General features: G+C 43.8%; 1 protein-coding gene across 1 annotated transcript in view; it reads right to left on the reverse strand.

Moving 5' to 3' along the window:
• Positions 1–20,387, reverse strand: part of PACRG (parkin coregulated) — a 334,003-nt gene that overhangs the window by 21,913 nt on the left and 291,703 nt on the right. The window lies entirely within an intron of this gene.

The following is a 20,387-nucleotide window of genomic DNA, read 5'->3' on the forward strand; positions in this document are numbered from 1 at the left end:
TTCTGCACATAGTTTTCTTATATACTTTAATTACTTTTGAATGTAAATGAGTAGAAAAATAATTATCACATATCCAGCAGGAGAAACAGCTACGCTTCTGTAAATTCTGCTATTCCAATTCTTATAATGTCAATTTTAAATTTCAAAGAGTCTATAATATAAACAGAAAGTCACTTAATGGTTAGTCTATTAGAATTTTGATAGAACTACACACGTCAAAGAACATGATGTAAGGGGGGGGGGTGGAGAAACAAATACTGCTTAATCCTGATTCCAATTGCAGAGGCAGAGCTCACATAACATACAAGTTAAGGGTCTGCTTATACTGAAGCCAATACATTAATTTCAAGGGAAGCAGAATTAAGTCTTGTAATTGTGTACCAAGTTACATCTTATTACAAGAAATAGCAGGTGCAAGGGTGGGACAGCACTACAGAGACTATCACACCTTTCCCCCTCCTTATGGGCTTGCCTCTGGTTGCTCACCGATTGCTCATTGATGGGATGTAAGATAAAAGTGGTAAATCCACTTTTTGTGATTTCTTTCATCCTGTGGCAAATATGGGCAAAACTCAATCCAGCCCCTGGATAGCCTTGGGATGCAGGCAATGTCATGTGGAGGGGGCTCTAAAACCTACCAGCAACCAGAGGCTGTCCAGGGGCAGATTCCTCATGCAGAAATGGTCTATGTTTTCAGGAAAAAAATAATTCCCATGTTCCTGGTTCTGGCCCTGACAGAGATAAGAGCCTGTAAACAAAATGGGTTAATTACAAACACCTGTAAAGCTTGAGTAGGTTCACTAATACCCATATTAATCCTCTGAGTAAAACAGGGTGCGTCACCACACAACACCCTTTTTCTTTTCTTTTTTTGTAAAATACTAAATCACATCAACAAACCTGGAATGACAGCTGAAGAGCTCAAACCCTAATGTTTTATATAAATTAGCTAGCAACCCATTATTTAGATAGGTGCGGTGGGTATATATGTCTATGAATTAAGATGGCTGTCGTTTCTTCGCTCTTCCACTATAATCTAGTTTCTTTTTCTCTTCCGTTTTCCACTTTCAGCTTTTCAGGCCAAAGCAGACATGATACCAGGAATTATATGTAAGACTGGGCATGAACTGGGGAAATGTAGTTCAGTTTCTGGTTTGTGACATGCTCCATTCGCATGGACTGTCACACATTTTTAGCTACCTTATGAACTGGGTTGATTCATAAGGCTCATGGTCTGGTAGAAAAGCCACCAGTGTAGTAGAGATATTATAGTTGCAGGGGATCTTTGGCAGAATCTCCTCTACTTATCCTGGAGGTTTGGAGATGGGACCAAGATGAGGATTGGATTTACATTAAATTTACATGCCCCCCCCCCCTCCCTGGAAGGTCCTCCCAAAAAATTCTTTCTGGGGAAATTGTCACTATTTTTTTTCAGGATTTCTGAAAAAATATGAGATCATTTTTGGAAATCCAAAAATATTTTTAATTCCAATATACCCGAACCACCCCAAAAAAGGTTTTTAAAATTGTACACCCTAATTTATAGAATGGATTCTGTGCAAGCTAGAGACATCAAAGTTGCAGGGCACATTCACTAATGACTCATGGAGAGGAATTTCAAATGGAAAGGACCATTGTGTAAGCAATATAAATACAGAAAGTTAATTTTAAAAGGATTTGTTTTTACAACATTATAACCATACAGATCAACTGTTGCCTAGCTCTGGAAGCCTATAGAAGCCCAACTAATTCCCCTTCTTTTCCTTCCTGGCCTCAGTGCTTCTTATCTTCCCAAGCTAAAAGTAATTCAGAGTAGATCAAGGGACAACTTCTCTTTCTAAAATGTGACTTGATTGTTTAACAGTTTGAACATTGCTCAGGAGGATTTAATCACACTGAAGGAGCAGCAGAGGGGCAAAAGAATAAATATGTAGATATATGTGGCAAAATGGTTGCCTTAACCTTTCTACAACAACTAGAAAGCAGTAGCTCAAGCATTTATAGCGATTAGACAATTGTTTGTAGAAGAACACCACACAGCATCGGTAGTGCATAAGAAAGTGTTGTTTCAGATGAAGGATCAAATTCTGCTTCATCACAGATCTGAGAGTTTGAAATTATGCTTTCAGCCAAATAAATAAATAAATAAATAAATAAATAAATAAATAAATAAATAAACAAACAAACAAACAAACAAACAAACAAACAAACAAACAAATAAATCTGAAAACCATGCATATATGTTTTCTACTAAAATACTGCTTTCCTAATTGGAATATTGAAGAGAAGGTGGTATCACATAAAATCTTGGAAGCTAAGCGGAGTCAGTACTTGGATGGGGGGCCAGCAAGGAAGACTTTGCAGAGGGAGGCAATGGTAAACTATATCTGCTTCTCATTTGGCTTTCTAGCCCTTTGCTGAGGTTTCCGTAAGTTGGCTGCAGCTTGAAAGCACTTATATTGCTACTAGTAATCAAGCCCACTGCCCTCGAAATGCAGCGGGCGCTAGCAGCCGGCAGAGGATTTCTGGGGCTGGTGGTAGGCTTAGGGAGCCCACCCCCCTGCAGCTGCCTCCGCGCGTGTCCGAGGCGGGTCGTGTTCGCCGTGACGCCTACCTGTTATTGCGGTGAGGGAGATGTCTGCGGGTGGCTTCCGGTGGGCGCGGAGCGCCGGTGTTGGCGTGGGCGAGTGGGCAGTGGGCTGTGAGAGAGGTTGGTGGGCAGCACGCCGTAGCGGGCAGCGCGGCTGGCGGGCGTCCTTTGCGCGGGCTCTTCCCTGCGTTGGTTCTGGGCGGCAGTTGCCGCGTCGACATCTCAATGCTCAGCGCTCCTGTTGGCTGGAAGGCAGAAGATGGCGGCAGGAGGCTGGCGGTGGGGCTGAAGCGCGGGTTGTCTTGAGGGCAAGCGGTGGCAGGCTTGCATCTTGGAAAGGCGCGGACATTCGCGCAGCCTTCTTTCGGGGAGCCCCCGGCAGCCACGCTCCGCGCGATTGCCAGGGGCTCCCTCGGGTGGCGGCCTGATGCAGCGAGAGGCGCTTTGCGCCTCTCGCCGCGTCAGGCCGCCGGCGGCTGCCAGGAGCTCCCTTGCGGCCGGCCTGATGCGTCAGAGGCGCTTCGCGCCTCCGACGCACCAGGCCAGCAGCAAAGGCAAAGGGAGCAAAGGCAAAGGGAGCAACTGTGAGCCGCGCTGCGCGCGGCTCGCAGTTGCTGTGGCTGGGAATCAGAGGGACCAATTGGCAGGCGCTGCGCGCCTGCCAATTGGTCCCTCCGATTGTCTGTCCAGAGGAAGGGTCCAATTCGGACCCTTCCTCATCACGGACACATCCCGCCCTAGAACCCCTTAGCCTTTTATATAGTCCGTGGCGCCCGTGGTGCCACGGGCGGTTTAAAGATATGAAATAGTTTATTTGACATACAGAGAATGCAATATTTTTTTAAAGCAGCTGTTATGAGACGGACCAGTATACATTTCAAACATTTAATAATGTGAATTATGAATCAAGCCTAAGAATCAATTACATTGTTCTTCATTCCTTTTAACCACAGTATCTAATGAGTGTAACATCCATAGGACTTTGTAATTGGTCTTCTGGAATAATTATATTTCTGTAATTGCATTACTATAGAGTCCAATGGGATAGTAGTGTAAATGTATTGAAATTTAACACTAAAAAGAAGGTTAGAACAAAACAAATTTTGTTGAAAGATGTTATTCATTTAATCATCTTATTAACTGCAGAAATGACACTACAATGCTGGAAGAAATTCTAAGATGGTATCCATACACCTGACAGAGTCAACTCTGACTCATGAGTTACCAAAGACAGAATATAAATTTCTAAACACACAAACAAACAAATAAACAAACATATAGCTTAAAAATGTCAGCTTTTGCCCAAATTATATACTTTAAAGTAGAACAAGACTCTCTGTCACCTAAGACTGTACAGTTGTTTATACTTTCCTGAATCCATCACCACTATTCTTTAAGTATTCCAGTAAAAAATTGTAGTGAAGGAGAAAAAAACCCAACATGTTAATTTGTATGCAGAAAACTGGTTTTCACTACAGCACATAAAGATTTATGAACTGAGGCATGCGGGGTGTGTGTGTGTGTGTGTGTGTGCTCTCCCACTGGGCCTTCCACATAGCAATCCCAGGCCAAAGAGATAGGTGGGCACAAGCAATCCTAGAGATTTCAGGCCAAAAAGAGGAGTGGGCAAAAGGAAAGAGGGCTCACTGCAGTGAGGGACATGCCTTCCCAGACCATCCTTTCTAGGTGGCCTCTTCGTGGGAAGAGACTACTGGAATAGGACAGGTCTGCTCCATACAGCTACACCTCAGTGAGGGACAGGATGGGGCTACCATTTCACGTCAAGGAATTCAAGTGGACAATCCCATCTGGCCAGACTGCAATGAGGTACTGGATGGGATGGGACCACCTCACCCATTCTAGCTGCTGAAGGACTGGGCCCCATTATCAGTTTGCATTTAAATACATGACATTAAGTAATTAATATTTTGTGGGTTTTTACCACAACCACAATTGAATGCTTTGCTGCAAATCTGATTAACATCTTTTTTTTTTTAAGGGAAGAGTTTGATACATGAAAATGTGCTATTTAAAATGCATGTATATAGTAGGTGGCATTTGTAATAAGATATGGATTACAACTGTGTAATTAACTGACATTCAATTAGAATACCTAAAATTAAATGAAACTGCTTGTTTACTGAACTGTTGCATTTCAGTGTGTTTTCTTGGCCATATATCAACTTTTGTAACATTGTGAGGGTGTAGAATCATAACTGAGAAAGGACAACCAATAATCATCTTGATTATCTAGCACTTGCTTCGCTCTCTTGAGTGATGCATAGTGTGTTTGGTTTAAAAAAAATTGAGAGTCAGGAAGAATTTATAAAAGAATCTCCACATAATGAAAAGTTCAAAAAGATGATAAAGGGTGATAGTTCATCTTGCCCTTTTAAGGAGAAGACAAGAGCAATTAAATTACAAGATGGTAGACTTCAGCTTACATATTACTCCCAAAAATATCCCTTTCAAAATATAAAACTGTTTAGCTGGGAACAATTTCATTAGGAAGTCTGTGAAATCTTCTGCCTTGGAGATTCTCCAAGAAGGCAGAACAAATCCATTTCATAAATGCTGCACTTGCTTCTCATAGGTGCTATATCTTATAGTCCAAAAAACCATGGTGATATAATATATAATAATAAAAGGAGGCATCTGTTAGTCTGTCCATCCTTCTGTCCATCTATTTCTGGCAGGCATAACTAATAAACTATCTTCAGGAACATTATGGGAGTTACAGTTCCAAAAATGAGGAGAATTCAAATATCCAGGATCATGTTGTCTCTGGAATTGGACCTGGAAGCATATTGGGAATCAATGCAGATGGAGCTAGAGTGATATGGTCCTTATGACCCATTTAGGTCAATGTTCTGGTTGCAGCATTCTATATCAACTGGACAGTCTTAAAGGGCAGCCCCACATTCAGCACATTGCAGTAATCTAATCTAGATATTAGGGCATTAACCACAGTGGCAAGATCTTCCCACCCAGGAAGTGATGCCTGGTTCACCAGCCAAAACTGTTGAAAGGAACCCCTAGTCATTGCTACAATCTGCTTATCCTATAGGATGCAATGGTCTAGCAGAACTTCCAACTTATAGGGGTGTTGTAATAATAAAATGGAAAAATTAGAATATTGAGTCATCATTGAGGAGAAAATAAAGTATAAATAAAGTAAGCCTATAATAATTGCAAATAGTAAAGGTTGGTGGGTGGTTTCTGGAGTTGACCTGGACCCTTGATGTTAGAAGACAGGAAGATGGAGGCAACACCGGCAATGTGAATTGACTATTTCCTTTACACAACAAGCCTTCAGGTAATTTGAAAATGAAGAGGTCTTTTTGAGGATGGTGCATGTTGGAATAATGCTCTAGAGCAGTGGTCCCCAACCTTTTTATCACCGGGGACCACTCAACGCTGGGGACCACTCACCGGGGACCACTCAATGCCTTTTACTGAGGCCCGGTGGGGGAGGTAGTTTACTCCTCTACTCTCAACCACTGCCCTAACGCTCTCTGATCGCTATGGTAATGTTTAAACATCCCTTCAAAATAAGATACAGACACGCCACAACAATGAACATAAGGAACATTTTATATTCACTCATGAAAATATTCACTATTTTAACTCATGACAATGACAAATCAATGGGAACCCTGAGCTTGTTTCTCTGCAACAAGAGAGTTGCATCTGGGATGGGAGACAATGACACCCAAAGTGTGTTGTAAAGGGCCGGGGGGGGGGAGAAGGCATCCTTCGGGGCCCACCTCCAATTAGTCAAAGGACCACATGTGGGCCATGGCCCACAGGTTGGGGATTGCTACTCTAGAGCAGGTTTTCTCAATATGGTGCTCATGAATGCCATGGTACTCTCCAGAACTTCCCTGGGCATCTGGCAAGCTTTTCAGAAAATGCGCAAGGCCATTATATGGCAGGGCTTGTTACTGGCAACCCTAACTCAAATAAAAATATATTCCATTGCAATAGCAGCCACAGCTGCTATAGGATTAGGAGAACTGGTAAGCATCTGTGCTTTCCTCAGTCAGTAAGCCATTACATTTCCCTTCATGCTTTCCTTCTTTTACATTCCTCTTTTCTTTTTCCTTGTCTACCCTTGGGCTTTCCTTCATTGCTTTTCATTTCCTGTCTAGAATTGCTTTTCATTCCCTGTTTAGAATTCTTTTGCAAAGTGAGGAAAGGTATTGTGCTTGGCTCCACCTCCTGGAGCAGACATTTTGGATTGGGTGCCACATTCTGTAGTCACCATTTTGGAGTGGTGCTCACCACCCCCCTCAAAATTCCAAAGGCGCCTACAAGCTCAAAATGGTATGCTTCTTCTAATGCAGCCCTTTTCAACCTTTTGACCATGGAGGAGTGCCTGGAGAAAAATACAGACTTTAAGGGCCCCTGGAAGTGATAACTGGCCACACCCCTTGCTACTCCTCCAGAAGTGACATCACTACCCGCACTCTTAGCCCTCCCCCTGCCTTTCCTATGACTAAGGGAGTTCTGCCTCATGTAGACCAGAAAGAAGAGTAGGAGCTGAGAAGACAGCTCAACCCCTTCATACCACACCACTTCATAACTTCCATGGACCCTTTTCAGAGCTCTTGCAGACCCCCCTAGAGGTCCATCAACCCCTGGTTGGGAATCCCTGCTCTAGAGGAAGCATCAGCAGATGATTTAGAGAAAGAAGTAGTACTGGAAATACTTATCATTATAGGAGAAAAAATTGGCCAAAAGCTTATTTGGGGTTTGCCTGTTGAGCATGCAGGGGCAGAACCCTTACAAAACAATACTCTGATTACAGTGGGCTATGGGGTTGTCAGGCAGAATTACCAAATGGGATCTAGTCACATCATAATGTACAGAAGATTTGCCTTTTAATCTCAGTATTTTACATAGGCCTAACTTCAGATCAAATGACCTAATATGGCTAGTATCATAAGAATTTATGCTCTGGAAAAATCACAGTTACTGTACTTTCAGAACTCATGTTTGCTGTTCTTACTGACAAATCATTTCTGGAGCTAACAGGTTTAGGCAGGAATAGAATAAGGCTGGGAATAGGGATTGTATAACATGGATATAAAACTGTCAAATGCTGAAGTAAATACCATTTGTAGTCATGATTTAATATATTCAGTAGATTATACCTGGAAAATTACTGATTCATTTTTGTTGTTATGGGAAAGGAAAATGATAGGAGAAGAGTAAGCACATTGTAAGCCATAACAACTGCTGGAAATAGAACATAATATTGGGCCATCAGAGTCAACAAAGATATGTATTCCACGCATAGGAGATGATTCAGGTAAAGGCAAGGTTTGTCAGTTCTTGTAGAAGCACAAATTCTTTGTTGCAAAGATAACAGATGATGTAAAACTATTTGGAAGTCAAGCTTCCATCAGAATGGCATATCTTGCAGCTGTTTCACCACATTTCACAATTATGTACTAGTGCTAGGGATGGGCATGTATCAGCATATGAACCAAAGCTTATCATTAATTTTGGTCGGTTTGTTGTTTGTGAAGCAGTGTCCATCAACTGAACAATTACTATGAACATCCATGAATTTTGACACAGTTCATGGTGGTTCATGAAGAATAGAAAGCAGGGGTTTGATCACCTGTTTGGTTTAAACAGCCAGAAACCATGCTTTGCTCCATATTTTAAATCAAGAACGCCCCCCCCCCCCGGTCAATGGTGTCCTGCTTTACCACTGTTAAAATCTGGTCACCTTAGGCAAGATAATCAGGACATCCATGGGTGTTTGACCTCCTGGGGGGGCCTACCAAAAGGAGCAAAAAGGCTTTGCAAGTCTATTTCGTCACAGTCTCTCTTGCCCCTTTAATAGTCATTTCTTCTTCAGATAGTGTTTACTCTTATAGGCTGAAAAACTTCAACAGCCCATTTCCACACATTAAGTCCATATTAAAAGGAAAGGATGTTTTTGTCCTAGTGAGTTGTCAGTCGAATTCTGAAATAATGGGGAGAGTTTTCTCCCAATCACAGGAGATTGTCCTGTTCACACCCAGCAAACACTATAGGATGACACTGCAACAGCGGCCCAGAGTCTGCAAGCACTCACAGCTGAATTGTCCAGCAACCTACAAAGCCTTATGACTAGCAAAGGGTAGTTGTTTCTGGATTCTCTAGATATCTTATGGTCAGCAGAGAGATCTTGAGGAACTAGTCGCGCACTTGTGCAATGTACGTCTGCATGGGCTTTCTATCTCCCCTGCTTTCAGGGTCCTGGAGGCAATGGTGGGGTTCTTGGAAATTTGTCAGAGTTCTTCATGGGTCTCTCAGCAACCCCAGGTTCTAGTGGTGGCTCCTGCACCTAAGAGACTCAGAGTCTGGTCTAGTAGCCACAGATGGCCATTACCAGCAGTCCCTGGGTCCAGACACCATAGCCTCCATTTTGGTTTTTGTCCTCCATGGGATTTACAACCACAGTGTCCTCATTCTCTGATGAGAAAGCATCGGGCTCAATCCCAACAAGTATCCAAAACCACATCTTTATTTAGCAAATATGACCTAATGCCTAGAGCCAGTTTGGTGTAGTGGTTATGAGTGTGGACTTCTAGTCTGGCATGCCAGGTCTGTTGTGGGGAGAGGAAAGGGAAGGTGACTGTAAGCTGCTTTGAGCTTCCTTTAGGTAGAGAAAAGTGGCATATAAGAATCAACTCTTCTTCTTGTTCTAAATGTTCCATAAGATTTGATACAATTTCTGCTAGTAAAGTGCTCTTTACTGGTTTATGCTGAAGAACTGGTGGTTAAATGCATTGGTTCTCCACATATAATCAAATGAAAAGTTCAATATCAGCATGTTTGTTGGATTTAATTTAATTTAGAATGCATGCTAGCAATAAAATTTCATTCCTTTTTCTAAATTAGAAGTTAATAAGGTTAGGTTAAGCAGTACCTAGTTCTCTTAACAATCTGTGGATGATATTATTTCTGTCTATATTTTTTAATTTCAATCTGAAATTAGTAATTTCTCACTAGCTGCCAGCATTTTCACAATGCTTTTTTCTCTGTTAGATGCTACATTTCCCAAATGGTGGGTTTGAGAGATTTCCACATTTAAGCTGGTGAATGATATATGATCATGTAAAAATATGGATTCTAAGAGTAGACTCTGATTTTGCGCCTGTTCTCCATCTAAGTTTTTCTCCTGTGACTGGTCAGGAGTCCAACTGTGGGATGTGTTTGCATTTTCATCAGGAAAGTGGGTAGCCACTCTTCCTGTCATGCCTCCCCTCTCCTTTTATTGGTCTGAGAATGTGCAATAATGCACTTATGTCATAACACAATAAAAATGTAAATAATCACATACACCCATCCCTTGATTTCTGTGACATTCAAATCACCCAAGCGGGTGGTGGGGAAGTTTCTTTTGTTGATGTGCACTCAATCACCATACATATGTGAAGACAAAGCATGCTGGCTGTCATTACACAACTGTTTATCTGCACAAAAGTTATGAAGTGCCTCATTGTACCTTAAATAATTGAAGTAGTTTATTAGATGATCTAGGGCAGTGGTTCTCAACCTGGGGTCGGGACCCCTTTGGGGTCAAATGACCCTCACACAGGGGTTACGGCAGGGCGAGCAGCTTGGTTGGGGAGGGTGCCACCCCTGTTGCCCCTCCTCCTGCAGGCGCCTACCCATGGTGGGACAAGAGGCAGAACTGAACTGAGAAACCCCAGAAAAAAATCAATTTATATATAATCATGAACAATGGCTCTTCACGCCATTGGTCAGTTTTGGTTTAATTTCTGTGAAAGAACACTTGCATAATTTTACAGCTGGGGGTCACCACAACATGAGGAACTATATTAAAGGGTCATGGCATTAGGAAGGTTGAGAACCACTACTGTAGGGGAAGAAGGGAAAGGCAGGGAGGAATGTGGAGTCCTTGTGTTTGTCTTAAGGTTAACTTTCTGGAGCGTTCCCAAAAAGTGAGCACTATAGTCCTTGTAAATTTATATAGTAATGTGACCATGTTCAAAAAAAATATGGAAGAGGAAAGCAGGAGGTAAGGAAGATAGTAGGCCAAGCTGATACGCTTCTGAGATGACATCACTTGAGGTGAAATGGAGGAGAAAGCAAACTCAAATCCCAAGTTTCCTCATTGGATTACTGCACATTGCCTTCAAGGGCAGGGGGGGGGGATCGCAGTTTCTGAGGATTCTCCAACTGAGCAGTAAAGAGGGATTGCATTTGGATCCCAAATGCAGTAGACTCTGATTTTGCACCCAACTTTTTGTGTAAAAGGTTTGTTATTCCGTGGGACTTTAGGAAGGTCACTGCAGCATTTTTTGCGAATGTGGAAACAGTCTTAGTTTGATCTCCAGGCATAAGCCTTACAGTCCTGGGAGGTATGGGGGACTGGGAGGGGGAGTATCACTCAATGTAGTGACCATTCCCTTCATATTTTTGCTCCAAATCAAGCAGTGGCAGAGGGTAGAAGCCTAAGGGAGGGGAGGCAGGCAACACACACAAAATTGTGTGCTTCTCCCAGGAAAAAGTCAGTATTTATAGTGCACTGGTTTTGCCCTCTTTACATCCAGCATCTTTACGTCCAGTAGGTATTTAACACATTACCTACTTCCATTTATATTTTGTAAAAATACAATGCAATGTAAAAATGGCGAGGAAGTGACTTGCTTGCTGTGTATAGAATCATACATGGGAAAATTAATTTGCCATTTATACATTGTCTCTGCATGCTGCCACAGAAGCATTCTCAGAGGTGCTCAAAGCAGTGTTATAGCTTCACAATGATCCTCAGAATTAAGGTAAGTTAAGAGGTTGTGGCTTGCCCTCAGCATTCAAGTGATTTTTGTAACCAGACAATAATTTAAACTTGGCATTGCACTTCCACATTGTATACTTCCCTCTGACTGGAAATAGCTTTTTGATACACTGCATGATAATGTAGAGCCTCTTGTGGCGCAGAGTGGTAAGGCAGCCATCTGAAAGCTTTGCCCATAAGGCTGGGAGTTCAATCCCAGCAGCCGGCTCAAGGTTGACTCAGCCTTCCATCCTTCCGAGGTCGGTAAAATGAGTACCCAGCTTGCTGCTGGGGGGTAAACGGTCATGACTGGGGAAGGCACTGGCAAACCACCCCGTATTGAGTCTGCCATGAAAACGCTAGAGGGCGTCACCCCAAGGGTCAGACATGACTCGGTGCTTGCACAGGGGATACCTTTACCTTTACCTATGATAATGTAATAAACATTCCCATATCCATGTTGGAAAATGGAATCCTTCAGAAATTGGTACTGGCTGCGCCCTCTCCATACCTCGCATAGTAAACCATCCTGAATTCTATATCCAAAATGTACAATTTTATACGTTATGGGTTGGATACTGTGAATTGCCAGCATAAGGAGTTTGTTGAGGTAAATCTTCAGCGTTGGCTTTTCTCCCAGAAACTCCCTAGGTCCCTTGCTAAGCTGAGGCAAACAGTAGGGACAAAATGCCACATGGAACCAGGGGAAGGGGTTGCAATAAACATACGTCTTCAGCATTTTATAAGGGTTGTTCATGATTACTTACATGAAATTGCAGTAAGTATAGATCATGTACAGCCCAATCCACAAATAAGTGCCATTTTGTGGCAAAGTCATTTAAAAATACATTCAGCTAACCATTCAACTCCAAAGTATAAAAAAAATGAAGCAAGTTCCATTGGAACTACTAGGATTTACATTTAAGGAAATGCCTTTGGGGTGAGGTGTATATTGTGCTAAATTCAAACCCTCCACCCTACCTCCTTTGTGGACTGAAATCATTTGTTCTCTGGCCTACTAGCAAATTCCGACTTAGAAAATCTGTTTCAAAAGCAGTAACATTCAGCATGACTGAATCTGGCAGGAACCCACATTATAACTGACTGTTCAGTGCTCCATATGGCAGCAGAGCTGTGGCTGCAAATGCTGGCAGATTTGAGTTATGAACTCTTACAGCTCTTGTTACTGCATCTTGATGAACTTTATTGTACAGGTCTGTTGACAGTGACAAAAAGAAAAAAATGAACCTACAGAGAAATTCCTATGAAGGATCAGCTGGAAAAGACTGCATCTAATGGAATGTTCCTGAATACAAGTAGGGCACCCCCTCCCCAGCATCCTTTCACAGTCGTTCTAGAGGTTAATGAGACATACAAGATGATTCAGGAACAAGAGCATTTAACTAGCCTTGAAAATTTCCAAAAGATGCAAGATAACAAAATCATTGACTTGTATAAAAAGTTACATCAATGTCTGGATGAAAACTATGGCTCCCTAATATGATAGGACAATTTGATAGAGTGACATCATTATAGTTGGGGGAAATCACAGCCCATTCAATTTATTCATGGCTACAAGGGAGGAGAAGGCACACTACCTTTTCCAGAGTGATGGGGAACTGCCATTGTTAGATGCAAAGGGCAATTCATTTACATATATGCAAAGGTCAACAGTGTCCGTTGAGAAGTATGGTGCTTAGTTTCCAAAATGGAATTGAGGCCAATTAAAACTGGTCGTAAAATATGCTAAGTGCCATTCTAATGTACATTACATGAAATTTTAATGTACTATTTTGTTTCTTTTGGTTATCTCACAAAATTATCACTCATCTCTCTCCAGTTTCAATTTGACTGGCAGCTTCTACAGAAACATAGTTGTAACATGGACAGGGCAGAAATTTCAGGTCAGGATGGAGAGGTCTACAATGCCAGTACTTACACGATACTTGATTTGACCTTACAAAGAAATCTGCCTAGGGCTGCATTGTAATATCCATACAGTACTGCCATAATGTCAACTTTTGTGATATGGCATTGGAATGGCTGAGGCACACTTGCTTATGTTAAGCAAATGTTTCGACAAACAAGGTCTCAGAGCACAGCACCTTAGAAACTGATTTTCTTGTGGCCTGTGAGACATGCTACTCGCCGCCAGGATGTTAAAAGCTGCCTTTAATGTTTTCGTACAAAACATTCTGTGACAGCTCTTTTTCCTCCCTTAACATTTTTTCCTCCTTCTATGGAACACACAGTATCTTTCTCAGCCATCTGTGATGATGGTATGGCAATCATTTTATCTTGTCTCTTTCAAAACTGCAGCACACATCTTTCATTTACCCAAGCACAGAACACCCATTCTTATAACAGTAAAAATATATAGTTTTTAAAAGACAAAAGAAAGAAACCATGGAAGATAAAAGGCACTACAAACATAAATTGCCTTTGGAGTTTGTGGAAAGTACACACGCAAAGACAGGAGATGAGATTTTCAGTAGAACCAAGAATAGTTTCTTGTGGACAGGGGGTTATGCAGATGGAATCTATGACTACTGTTTCTTACTGCACGTGGCCACCGGGAACATTCATTTCACTGGGGAATGCTCAACAGACATTCCCAAGAGAATTCATTGAGAACCAGTTTAGATGTTACTTGATATCTATGTCTGCTGGTAAAAATCTTCTGCTGGTAAAAAAAACCTGTTCATTGGCCTGTTATGCACGGGCCATAACACCCGCGCTGGTGGTGGCAGCGCTTCAGGAAAAATCCCTGATAATGCTCGCCGCCACCACCAGCGCGGGCACGTCCTGGCCCAGGGCTACGGAAGGCCTGTGTTAAGCAAACGTGGGGGGCCGGCAGGGGCTGAGGCGGGCCGGCGCTGTGCATAATTGCCAGTGCTGGGTCTTTGAGCCAGCCGAGCCCAGCCCCAACCTGTAGTGTCCCTTCAGGGACACTGCAGCCCCCTGTGGGCTCCGTGTGTGTGGAGGGGGCCTGCCCCCCACTCCCCCAGCCTCCCATCCCACCTCCCCCCGCTGCTTGGCTTACTTCTGCCGGCAGCAATCCAACCCATCTGGCCCTGGCGTAAAGTGCGTGTGTGCTATGCTGGGGCAGCCCAACATGCCCCGCCCCAATGTGTACACGGGGAACGGCAGGGCATCGTGCCCCACCACAATGGAACGGTGGCAGCACGGGGTAGCTGCCACCGTGCATAAAAGGTCAATAGAGGATTACTTTTCAATGCCTCTACCGTGAATACTCAGCTGAAATCCTACAAATACCCTCTAGGGAGTAAACCATCTGTAAACCGCTCCTGTGAAGCGGTAGGAATAAAAGGATAAGGGCTAAAGGGGAGGAGAAAGGGTGGGCCCTGTCTGGGATAAAAACTCGGAGGGCCCAATCAGGAGCTGCAAAGCGGCTCCTGATTGGGCCCTCCGAGTGTCACGCACTGCTCCCCATTGGATGGTTGGCTCGGCCTCACCTGGACCGACCGGGGAGTTGCCGCACAGAAGAAGGAGCTCTTCTGACATGGTGAGTCCTCCAGCCAGCTTCTCCTCGTCCCAGGGAAAGGAGCAGGGACGCGGCATCTTTGACGCTGCGTCCCTGCTCCTTTCATGCCCTGGCTGCCTTAACGCTGAGGGGGGGGCTGCCTTAACACTGAGGGGGGACCTGGTAGCCGGGGGCCTTCTCCCGGGCTCAGGAACAGCCTCTTCCCGGGGCCGTGAGAAGGCCTCGAGTTGCAGACGGGGGGCTGCGGAGGTCTGGGGGGGAGCCCTTTCACGGCAGCCCGGAGTGTCATGGCTGCCTCTCAGAGCCGGGGGGGGGGTGAGAGCGCTGCGTTGGCCCCGCCCACCAACTGAGCTGCCCAGCAATCTCCTTCAGACCCTGGCTGGGCCAGGGGGGAGAGCCGGGAGCACTGACTCCTTCCTTCCTGACTTCCTCTTTTTCTCTCCCTTTCTCTCCCTTGTATTTGCTTGCTTTTGCCCTTCCTCTCTTTCTGCCTTTCTTCCTTTCAGCCTCCCTGCACCCAGACTCACATCCACCTACACTTCTGTACCCTCAACTCTTCCCCCCTCGCGACTCGACCCCCCCACCCTTCCATCCCCTCCCTTCCACCCCTGCCCCATCCCCTTTCAGGGCACCTACCTCTCTGCCTGCCTTCCTCCCAGCATTCCCTTCCTTCCTCTTCCAGCATTCACTTCCTCCTTCCTTCCGCCCTACATTTGTCTCTCTCCTTTCTCTCTGTCTCTGCCTCTTTCTCGCCCTCTCACTTGCTCTCATCTGTCTTCATGCCTTTCTTCCTTTCTTTCGTCCTCCCTTCTTACTGTCCATCCACCCCCCACCCCCAAACTCCCTAGCGCCTGCTGTATTTTCTTTACAGCGGGCTTAATTTATAGTATTGAATAAAATGGGACTTTCAGTATTGACCTGCTTAAGATTGCTTCTAAGATGTGTAAGATCTTTAGCTGATCGACAACTACTGGCTATACATAGAGGTTTTTGGTGGCAGTAACGGGAATGGAGAGACATCTGAACTGCCCCTACAGTTTTAATGAACAAATGAACATACTATTTATTTCTTCAAGAAATTTCCAGGCCATCTCTCCAGTGGCTTAAAAAGTAAAACATGAAGAAAGCATAACAGACCACAAAATTGTTAACAAGTAATAAACTATTAAAATTAGCATTAGAACCCCAGGCCAGAGCATAAAAACAGAATAAAACACTGAGTGGCTTTAAAAAGTCTCATAAAATACCTTTCAGGCTAGAAGTAAACTATACAAAGTTAAAATATCTACCGTTTCATTAAAAGCATGGGCAAAAAAGAAATATAGTAGATGGCAGATAAGTCTCAAGGGGAAGGGTATTCCCCTTGTGAGGTACCACTTCAGAAAAAGCCCAGACTCTGCTTGCCAGCAACTGTACCTCTGAAGGTAAAGGCACAGAGAAGAACAGGGCTTCTGAGGAAGACTGTAGGTGATGGGCTGGACTGTACAAGTGTGCCACAGCTTATAGTTTCTGATTCTACAAACACCTTTCCAATCTATAGTATTTTTAAAGGGAAATCAAAATCCTTGTTAAGTTGTTCTGTGTATCTCCCAGTTAGCATATTTCAGGAAAATCACATTCCCCCTGATCTGCTGAGTTTTCTAAAATAGCATATTTGTTGCTATTGTTACATAAAATATGGTTGTATGCCTACTAGTTAGTGTTTGTAATGTTACTGATGAAGATGATACATCACAACTGTCAGGCCATAATGATAACCTGAAAACAGTTCTGTAGTCTCCACAATATTACTCCAGAGTGAGTTCTCTTAGAACATTTTAAAATTGTTTTTAAAACTCTGGGAAATTCTGGCAGAGTTAGCCTTTTGCCACAGTCGTACTCTGCCATGGAGTACACCTTAAAAAACAAACAAACCTACTTCCCATTGTCATTAGAATGCACACATAGCATAATAAAGGAAGGCTCTTCCATACATTGTAAGGCTTTGTTACAGTATATCTATAAAGTACTGTATTATTATCATCATCTATATATAAAGAGTGATTGATACGTCTCATGATTTGCTGAATGTTTGAAAGGCTCCAGAGTGCGCCCCACCCACCAAGACCCTTCTGAACGTTCAATGCATTGGGAGAAGTCCCCCACCCCCATGGGGTGCAGAGAGAAGCCTCTTTGCACTCTGTGGGGGTGACACCTGGGCCAGGGAGCTGGGCAGCTCCTCTCCTGATGGGAAGAGATGCTGCCCCACCCCTTAAGTCCCCTGCCACCATGGGACACAGAGAGAAATCTCTCTTATGTTCTTATGACATTGCATCAAGAAGTATTTGCTGCCTTTCTATCATCATACAATTTACGTTAGTTGAGACCTTGGGTGAATCTGCACTGGATTTTTTATCCCTGATGACCTCGATTTAAAGAAACTCATCTACACATTCCATTTCCATTCTGATATTTAGCACTGCGAGTCCCTTGGACTGCAAGGCGAACAAACTGGTCAGTCCTAGAGGAGATCACCCCTGACTGCTCCTTAGAAGGCCAGATCCTGAAGATGAAACTCAAATACTTTGGCCACCTCATGAGAAGGAAGGACTCCCTGGAGAAGAGCCTAATGCTGGGAGTGATTGAGGGCAAAAGAAGAAGGGGACGACAGAGAACGAGGTGGCTGGATGGAGTCACTGAAGCAGTAGGTTCAAACTTAAATTGACTCCGGGGAATGGTAGAGGACAGGAAAGCCTGGAGGATCATTGTCCACGGGGTCGCGATGGGTCGGACATGACTTTGCACCTAACAACAACAAATTTAGCACATTAAATTTTCTCTCTGCAATGTTTATGATTGATCCACAGTGACCCCATTTTTCCCCACAACATCCAGGAGCAGATAGAAGTTGCTATATTTGAGGAACCCACTTTGAGAGCCCCCAGTATTAAGTGTAGGTGTTCAGTGTTTTGCCAGATTAACATCCTCCCCAGCATCTCCAGTTCTGATATAGCAAAGCAGTCTGTCACTGACCGGTCAGGGCATATGGTTCCCGGTTGCAAGACTTCCCTTGCAAGACTTATTTTGTCCTCATTTTGGGATATGTTTTAAAGTGACTGTGCTCCGGAAGCCCATACTTTTATGAGCAGAGATTTGCCTCTTGGATTTATTTTCCCCTCCTCATTCTCTGTGAGGCTGCTTCCTCCAATCCCCTCGTTCAGGAAAATAAAGTGAAATAAGCAGCCTTGTGCTGTACTTGCTCCTCCCCCAGCTTGCTCTTTCTGTAGACTTGGGAGTCAAAAGACAAGAAATAAAGCACTCTCCAGCCTTTTGCTCCTATAATGCTGGCTGAAACTTCACCCTATCCCACCCCTTCGCTCATTCAGGAAAAGAAAAATAAATAAGCAGCTTCGCAACCACCACTCCCCTCTCCCCTCTGAGTTTCCCCAATCAAGTTCTTATGACATTATGACAGGGATCCGGCTACGGATCCCTGGCCCTAAACAGGCACGTCGGGCCTCAACAAGGGCCAGAGCCTTCTCGGTCCTGGCCCCCACCTGGTGGAATGAGCTCCTCGAAGAGATCAGGGCCCTGCCAGAACTTCCACAATTCCACAGGGCTTGCAAAAAGGAGCTCTTCCACCAGGCAATTGGTGGGGCCGACTGAGCCATAACACCTATAGGTGCCCCCCAGCCTGAGGGACCGAACCTACTGAGGGATTGTCAAGTTACTGTGCCGTGTAGAAGTGCCGTTCTAATTGTTCCAGTTGATATGTTGTTATTGTTATACTGTTATATTGATTTTGATATTGATTTTGATAGTGTTCGATGTGAATGTTCAAAAATGTTTTATGTAAACCGCCCAGAGCCGTAGGGAAGGGTGGTATAAACAAACAAACAAACAAACAAACAAACAAACAAACAAACAAGTGTAGAACTCTTTCTGTTTCAATTCGGGGGAAAGGAAGGAGAAAAAAACGGGTTCAAATCTATCTGAATTCATCAGGATCAACAACGGGGGTGGAGGGGAGTGTGTGCAGAACCAGCCCTTGTCCTCTCAATGGATATGAAAGAACTTGAAATAACAACACAGGAGATCCGCTGTGAGTTGTAGTGAAACCAGGGTTTTTTTTTAATCTAACAATTTTATGCAGCTCATGCCACAGAATGGTTGAAGAAAATCTATGAGCTGAGATATAGAATCTGTAGCATTACTAGCAAAGATTAGGCCTGGAACAATTCTGTATGACATAGTCTGAGCAATCACATCTCTGAGGATGTGAAATGCCTATTCTACCCAGAAGATGATGGTGACAAAGCTGCATTCATATACTCTTAACGGCCTGCCTTCATGAGAAGCATGTGATACAAATCATGCAAAAAATAAAACCAGTCAACAGCTGAGATTTGCTGGTTTCTTAATAGCAATCATAGCAGTCACAGAACCTGATAATAGCAACATATCTCTAGTCTCTCTGAAAAACAGATCTGTTTGATGCTTACATTAAATTAGACTCACAGCCTTAGTCCATTACAACTGGTAAAATTTTTCAGATAGGAATCCAGATTTCTCTTCAACTTTCAGCAAAACAAAAATTGAATCCAATAGCACCTTTAAGACCAATGAAGGAACAATTCATGTTGCCATTTGTAATTTCATGATTCACTGGAAGGGAGGGCATTGCTCAAATGTATACTTTATTGTACAGATCAGTTTTACTACAGCAGAATGTAAGGGAACTGATTAAAACCTGTCTTAAACTCATACACAGATTGCTTGTGCTACAGATGTTTGCTGAATGATACAGATGTCTGATAGTCCTAACTCACAAGAAACAACCCAACTTCCCTCATTGAAAGACAGATGAACATGGAACTGAAGATACACTTTATTAGCATTTGTGTATTAGTGGTAGTGCACTAATTCAAACCATAGGAAAGTACCAGCAGGGAACCCAGAAGGACTTATGGTGGACACTTCATTTCCCCCTTGATCCCCTTCCCCACACTATTTCTCTCTTTTCCCTGCTTTCCTCTTTCCTTCCTACTAACCTTTCTTTTATGTGTGCACCCTCCTTTAACCATTATTATTTCTTTATTTCATATATATACATATACACATGCACACTACATTCCTCCACAATGGTTAATTGAAGTGGCTTACACTCAAAACAATCCAGGGAGGTAGATCTACCTGAGCTTGTGTGACTAGTTTAAAGCCATTCAGACAATTTCTGCACTGGCGGTGCTGCGTCGGGCTGCTGCTGGGTGTTTGCAATGGGGCAGTTTGCCCCACCTCTTCTCAGGTCCAGACAGTGAAGCATTTTCCCCATCGGACCCAGTTTGCCCCAGAATAGTGCCTCCAGATGAGGCAGCCGCCTGCACGCCTGCCGCGACCTATTCACGCCATGTCGCTCCACTGCCGCTCCGTCGAGGGCCACGCCCAGCCTGCCACGCACCCTGCCCCTTTCTCCTGCCCAGGGACGAGCTCACCTGCGCGGGAGACCGGGC

This window comes from Paroedura picta, chromosome 1 (assembly GCF_049243985.1).
Source record: "Paroedura picta isolate Pp20150507F chromosome 1, Ppicta_v3.0, whole genome shotgun sequence".
In the NCBI taxonomy this organism is placed as follows: Eukaryota; Metazoa; Chordata; class Lepidosauria; order Squamata; family Gekkonidae; genus Paroedura; species Paroedura picta.